The sequence below is a fragment of the Talpa occidentalis genome, unplaced genomic scaffold (genome assembly GCF_014898055.3).
Source record: "Talpa occidentalis isolate TD23 unplaced genomic scaffold, MPIMG_talOcc4v2.1 talOcc4.2, whole genome shotgun sequence".
Taxonomy (NCBI): domain Eukaryota; kingdom Metazoa; phylum Chordata; class Mammalia; order Eulipotyphla; family Talpidae; genus Talpa; species Talpa occidentalis.
In genome coordinates this window covers 141,577,198-141,584,424 of record NW_023602073.1, presented here as the reverse complement: position 1 = coordinate 141,584,424, position 7,227 = coordinate 141,577,198, and the positions used below count along the sequence as shown (strand labels likewise).

The following is a 7,227-nucleotide window of genomic DNA, read 5'->3' as shown; positions in this document are numbered from 1 at the left end:
TTTTTCTTTTGTCACTCATGCTATTGATGTATTTAAGAAGGATCTGCCAAACAAGGACTCAGAGATTTGCCCTTGTTTTCTTTTTACCTTTTTTTAAAGATTTATTTATTTATTTATTTATTTATACAAGTGCTGGGTACAGTCAGAAGCGCGGGAGGGTGAGAGAATTCACCAGAGCCAGAGCAGGGAGCAGAGCAGGCATGCTGCACCCCACCCCCCTGCAGTGACCTTCAGGGCTAATGGCTGTTGCCATGGTCCCTGATGTCAGGCGTGGGCAAGGAACCATGCGCGCAGGGGGAGAACAGCAAACTCCCTAAGATGCAGAAAAGCTGAATGCCTGCCAAGAGATAATGACCACCAGAAGCTAAAAGAAATGCTGACCACCTGGAACCTTATCTCGCTTTCTCAAGGCCCACAAACTTTATTCTGCTACAACTGTCTCTCTAAAATCTTTCCTTTTTCTGGTCATTGATTGCTAATTAAAAAATATACATAATTTAATAAACAGGCTAATCCAAATGAAACATTACTAAACACTGTGTAATAATAGAATTGTTAGTTTAATAATCTTTCTCTTATGTGCTTGACTTTAGTACCTATGATATTAACTGCATTATAAAATAAATTCACCCATGACAATTAATTATGAGTAAAAATGAGTAGGTAATAGTGATAGTTAGTGCAACTAGAAAATAATTATATAGAACAGTAGAAAGAATGTATAGCCTGTCCAATTAGGAATGAGGCTAGGTCCAGGTGTAACTTCGGACATAAATCACTGCCCTGTCAGTTAGGCTAAGCCTATGAGCAAACTGATCTCTTTGATGTTCACTGTTCCTATGCCTTTAGAAAAAACATATATATACTGACCACTAACTTAATAAAAGCGCACTCAGATTTTCACTCTCTTGAAGTGTGTCTGTGTGTCATTTATTCATCGAATCCCTGACCACCCTGCGCAATCTCTCAAACCCTGGCATCGTCCATCGCTGTGCTGGTCCGCGGCACAGGCAGAAGAACCGAAGGACACTGCTGAGGGGAGCAGCGGGACCTGCTGAGGGGAGCAGCGGGACCCTCCTCCGGGAAGGGCCGGGGAGCAGCCGGGGATCGAACCCGCGCCGCAGAGGCCGCGGGCAGCCTCGCAACCCAGCGCTCAACCGCTGCGCCACCAGGGAGGCCCTAAATTAAATTGTTGTGAAGAAAGGGATTTACACCCCACATGCTTCCTCTGCTGTATCAGAGGTTGAGTCACGGGGAAAGAAGCCGGGGAAGGAGCATGAACGGGCTCGCGGCTCCTCCCCACCCTCTCAGGTCTGTGTTCATCACCTGCTCTCCCTGCACCAGCCTGAACAGCACGACTGCAGGAGCCCCTGTGCTTTTCCCGCCCCTGTTCTGACCCACCTCCCGCCCCCCTGCAGCATGTCCCTGGTTTACAGGTGCCTGTGGATTTAGATTTTTACTTTCTTCCTTCAAATAAATTTTATTTTCTTAAACAAAGTTTGTTTCTCTCGCTTACTTTTCTAAAACGCCTGCGAATTCCTTCTCATGGCTTCGTGGAACAAGACCCTGCGGTGATTCAAGGGCTCAGTTACCAGCGCCTCCTACTCAGGGCAAAGCTCATCAGCGACCCTGGGCCGCGGAGTCCGGGCGAGCGGCCTTTCACTTTCGCTGTTGTCTACACCGCCCGCCCCTCCCCGCGGGTGTAGCGCTCATCGCCCGTGACTCACTAGGGCAGAGTCCGTTGCGCGAGCCGGCCCCTCCTTCCGGCTAGTCACTTCGCCAAAGGCGTCTCCGCGGCCCTTGGACACCCCCATCCCCGCCCCCGCGCGGGCCCCCAACTCCGGGAGGCGTCTCCGTCGGCCGCTCCCCCGCCGCTCGGTTGCGGCAGCGGGTTGTTTTCAACCCCCGCCCGGCCTGGGCCTCTCCTCCACCGGCGCCCGCCGCCGAGATCCTTCTCCCGGCCTCGCGCGGGGACCCCCGGCCCCTCACGGGAACAGCCGCGGGACCCGCCCCGCTCGGCCCCGACGGCGGCGCATCGCCCCGCGGGCGTGAGGCTGGCGGGGGACAGGGGAGCTGGGGTCCTCCCCGCCCGGACGCCCCTGCTGGGCCTCGAGCCCCCCGGGACGCGGGTGAGGACGGGGCGGGCGGGCAGCAGCCCCCCGAGTCCAGCCACGGGGGCGTCCCCCCGAAGCGCCCACCCGAGGGGGGCCGGGAGGGCGGGGGAGCCGCCTGGACGCGGGGCCTGCGGTCAGCGGGGAGGAAGTTTCCAGACTTTCCGCTGGGATTCTGCTCCCCGGCGCCTGGAGGGGTCGCCGCGGGCGGGGCAGGGGCGGGAGGAGCGTCTTCCTCGCCTGAGCCCCGCGACTGTCCCGGGGCGCCTCGCGGAGACGGGGTGACTGGGCGCGAGTTCTCAGCCTGGGATTCCAGGGAAACCCAAAGCCACTCCAGAGAGAAATAAAAGGTTTCTTGAGAAGGGGGGTGCAGAGGCAGGTGCTAGATGGCAGGAAGGCGGGGGAGCAGGCCTTGAGCGATGGGTAAATGAATCACCCAAATTAATTGATCGGATGATGCCACGAATCCTGCTAACCTGTGGCATCGCGGCGCCAGCCGGGTCCGCGGACGCCAGAAGCACCCCAGGGGCTCGTCTCTCCCTCTGGGACCCGCAGAGCGGCCTGTCCCGGTCCGGCCCACCCGCCCTCGGGGAGTCCGGCTCGAGCCTTCCGGGTCGTGCGGCTCAAGGGCCGCGTGTGAACAAGGTGACCCCAGGGATTCCCTCCTCGGGAGGCGGCGCTGGGGCTGGGCCTCAGCTGCGATGAGGGGCGGGGGCGCTGCCGCCTCAGCTGGGCTGACGGACCCTGGGGAGCCTTGGGGAGAGAAGATCCTCCTCACTGTGGAGAAAAGAGCTGGAGAGACCCGGAGTGGGGGAAATAGATGGGAAGGTGAGCAAGTGGAGGGAGGAAAGGGGGGGGGGAATAGGAAGTTGTGGCTGCTGGGGGAGGAGAGGAGCTCACAGATCCCCCCTGTCCCCCCCCCCCAACACACACACAATCCTGCCAGCTGGAGAAGGGGTTTTATGGTGCTGTGCAGAGGAGAAAGGAGAGGGGTTATTCCAAGTACATTTTAGGGGTTGGTTTCTTCTCTTACATCGTGGTTAATTTTTGGACGGTGTTTGATGTCCCCCCTCTGCTGTAGTCCTGGTGCTTTTCCCTCCACCACAGCAGCCGTGAGCCCTCACCACAGTCCGGGTGCTCTTCACTTACCATTTTTGTTTTTGTTTTTGTTTTTTTTTTAAATGTCTGTTATAGTTAAATACTTGCAAAAGACTTCGTTCCACTGCTGAGCTCTTTCCAAGGTCGTCCTTGGTAATGGGAGGAAGAAGGAATATTGTCCACTCTTGTTTTTTATAAATTCTACACCTAAGTATAGCTACAGGCACAGGTAACTCACCAGTTGCTCTATCACCCTCTCAGCAGGAATGGCCCTGGCATCTCACACCCTGTGTTTCCTTTTGCTGCTGCTGCTGGGACCAGCCTGGAAGCCTGTGGGCTGTGAGTGTCCTGGGGTCTCCTGAGGAGGAGGGTAGAGGGAGGACCTGAGCAGAGGGACTTGGGGCAGGTCTCAGCAGGGGGTGCCTGTTCCCTTCTCTGAGAGAGAGCCAGGGTGTGGTCTGTGCAGACAGGCTCCCCGGGATGTTACACCCAGTTCCAGAAACTCAGCCTAAGGCACCTTCTGTCCCCTTGGGCTCACAGGAGGCAGCTCACCCTCCTGCCTGCCCAGTCCCACCTTCTCCTCCAGGAGCCTTTTCAAAAACCAGAGCTGACCATGAAGTTCCTCATGTCCTGTGGTGTCTTTTCCTCCTTTCTGCGGAAAGTCCTCTCAGTGAGATGATATGTCACTGAAGATAGTGATCAGCGGATTCCCCCTGGGCACAGGAGGGTCCATGGTGGCTTCAGAGTATTGAACCCCCAGAGAGCTCAAGGTGGAGCAGCACTGAGATGATGAGGGTCTGGAGGGAGACTCCTCCCTCTGCAGCAGGCCCTGCCCAGGGGTTCCCAAGGCCTCACCTGAGTTTTTCTCTCACAGCTGCTGCTCATTCTCTTTGCCTCAACCTCACTGTCACATCTCAGTCCAGACCCGGATAGCCCTGGTGTGCAGCCCAGGGCTCAGTGGATGGAAACCCTTTCCTTCAGTACGACTGTGACAGCCACAAGGTCACGCCTCTGGGTCCCCTGGGGGAGAAGGTAAAGGCCACCAAGACATGGACAGACTTGACCCAGACACTGAGAGAAGTGGGGAGAGAGCTCAGGATGATCCTGCCTCACATCAAATTGGAGAAAAACACAACCTGGGGTGAGTGTGGGGAGGGGCAGGGAGCAGGAGACAGGGGCCAAGAGGGCAGGAGCAGCCCAGCTGGGGAGGTGCTTTGTGTGAAAACTGAACACTGTCCCACGTTAGACACTCATGAACCTGATGGGCAAGGAGGGGCAAGACCTGGAGAAGAACCCAGGCCCCTAAGTGTTCAGAGACAATGGCCCCCACCCCGACTATTGGGGGTGATGGGGCAGCCTCAGTGAAACCAGGTGTTTGTGTGTGGATGGCAGGTCCCCCCACCCTGCAGGCCAAGATGTCTTGTGGGCATGAAGCACACAGAGGCACTGGAGCGTCCTGGGAGTTCAGCACCAATGGACAGAGGGCCCTCCTACTTGATGTCATGAGTGGGAAGTGGTCAGCGATTGGCCCTGGAGCCAGCGGGGTCAGGGAGCAGTGGGAGAACAACCAGCAGCTGACAGAGTATCTCAGAAAGATCTCCAGGGGAGATTGCAGTCACTGGCTTCAGGAATTCCTACCACACTGGGAAGAAATGCTGGAGCCCACAGGTAACTAGCAGGGCTGGAGGATGTGGGAACTTCCTATAAAGCTCCGACCTTTCTTGGGGGGTGTGAGGGTGTGATTGCAGGTGTCATGGGTGGATCCTGATTTTTTGGTGGACTCCTCCTGTCTGCAGAGTCAGAGACCCCACAGGATCCCACTTCCTCCTGTCCATCCCACCTCCCCCAAGCAGGTGCCCTTCCCCCCTCCACCAAGGATTTCTCTCTTCTGTTTTAGTTTTCCTTTAACCAGCTCAAAAGTCATGAAGCCTTCACCATCTTCCCCAGGCAGAACTGAACACCCCCAAGCTCTGTTGCCCTCAAAGAGTCAACCCCCAGTAAACATGTCAAACGTTGAGGATCAGTGGACATTTGCTGTCTCCCGCAGCTGAAATCTGAGCTCCAGGAGGACAGGGCACCACCCCTACTAATCTTCACACCGTTGGAGCTGTAGAGTGGCTGTCCCATGAGTCAGGAATGTGGGGGTGACACATGAGTCTCATTGCGTGGCTGTGAGTGGAATCTTCTGGGAAGATGAAACAGAGCTGAACCAAGAAGAGAACCCCCTGCTTTGTCCATCAGCTCCAGAGACACCCCCCCCCCAAGGGAGGTGAGGAAGCTGCCTCCATGGGCAGGACTGGACAACCCGGAAAAAGTAAAAGCCCTGGTACCCTCGAGAAGAGGAAGCCCAGGTGGAGTCTGGCAAGACCGACTTTGTCCTTGAAGCCTCCGTGGACCAGATGTCAAGCGTTAGCTCTGATCCTATATGGAGTTTTCAACAAAGCAGCTAAATTTCTCTTTGGTTATTCTGCCCTGTGATTTTATGCAAAAGTGGGTAATATGGTTTAAGACTAGATTTAGTTTGTAAACTTTGGCTATGCTGTTGAAACAATTTGGGATCAAGGTTGAGAGAATTTGTTTTTTACATAAATTGAACCAATTTTAGGATTTTTTCCCCTGTGATTTTGATATATTTGCTGTCATGTTTTGGCTAATGCCTCCAAATGTTTTTGTGGTTTTGTTTTTGTTTTTTTTGGGTTTTTGTTGGCTTGGACTGATGAACTGTTATTCCAGGGATGGGGGACTTTTGCTTTCCACAATGGACAACACCTGGAGAGACTGGTTGTTATTCACACTGGAATCCTGAAAAATGTTCATCTGAGACTGTATCCCAGCATCCGTATATTTGCTCTTCATCACCATGGAAATGGTGGCAAAAAGTGAAAGGAGGGAATTGTTAGGGGTGAAGGATGTCCTGAGCAAACTCCATAGGGGCTTTGTGGACTCCACCCCCACAACACTGGGAACTGCAAATCCCATGACCCCCAAAGGGAAGGTCGCAAGGACTTGAGGGCAGAGTTAAGCAACTAGGCTCACCCATTTGAGTATTTAACAGGCCATGTGGCCGGGGGTGGCCCTCTTGGCCACAAGGCGCACTAGGTTTTTCGCCAGCTCGGCGGGTCATTGGGATTCCAGGTCAGCGGAACGGGTAGGACGCCTTTACGAACTCATCTCCCTCTTTTTCTCCCTGAGTTATTCATTTCCCCACTTCCCCTTCCCTTGTAAATGAACCTTTTATCAACCTTTTGTGTGTGTCTGCAGTTGAGCATTAATAAGTCCCCTTTAAGTGCGCGGGAGAGGACCCGCAGTCAGGCAACCCGTTTTATATCGGGGTTGCTCTGTAACAAAACAATGTACAGTGAAGCACCCTGCAGCCCTGTGCTCTCATCCCTGTTTGCAGGCCGGGTAGGGAGAGGTAGGAGGAGCGCACTGCCCCCGGGACTAGGTGGCCTGGAATTATGGTTCAGCTCAGACCAACCACGTGAAGGAGCTCCTGATATCTCATCTTCTGTCCTGTGCTGAGGGTTCAGGTATTTTTAAGTATTTGAAATGTCATGAATTGTAGGGTATCTTTTGCACTTTAGATTTCTATTGTCTTGATTCTTTGGGAGATTTTCTACCTATTAGATAGTGTTTTTCCCATCCAAAAACTCCTCCTATTGTCCTCCTGTGTCTTTGGAAAATTAGAAATGTTCTCATTTACTGGTAACAGCTCTTTATATCTCTGGATGCCCAATTCATTGTCATACATGAATTAAACAACTTCTAGAAGTGGAGTCACTTCTGCTGTGAAGACCTACTTCTCACTGAAGGAGGAGCACCCAGGTCAAGGCCTCTGGAAGGTCTCTGCTGGGGAGTGTGCTGGTAAGATCAGAAATACCCTCCCTCTTTCAGAGACAGATGATGATCAGAATCCAGTTGTCAGGATAAGGTTTCCCGGAAATGGACTTTTTGATAGATAACTTAAGAGTGGTGCTTACGTTCTGTTTCCATAGGAACTAACAGGGAACCCTGGTTA

The 7,227-nt window shown here is 53.8% G+C and overlaps 1 long non-coding RNA gene across 2 annotated transcripts; it reads left to right on the top strand.

The window, feature by feature from the left end:
* Positions 1 to 2,767: 2,767 nt before the first annotated feature.
* Positions 2,768 to 5,897, top strand: LOC129146251 (uncharacterized). 2 transcript variants are annotated; one of them, XR_008552811.1, is made up of 5 exons: positions 2,768 to 2,939; positions 3,474 to 3,548; positions 4,084 to 4,350; positions 4,602 to 4,877; positions 5,107 to 5,897. It is a non-coding gene; the product is annotated as an uncharacterized LOC129146251 (long non-coding RNA). The 2 variants fall into 2 exon arrangements; XR_008552812.1 differs by having other exon boundaries at positions 3,471 to 3,548.
* Positions 5,898 to 7,227: the final 1,330 nt, after the last annotated feature.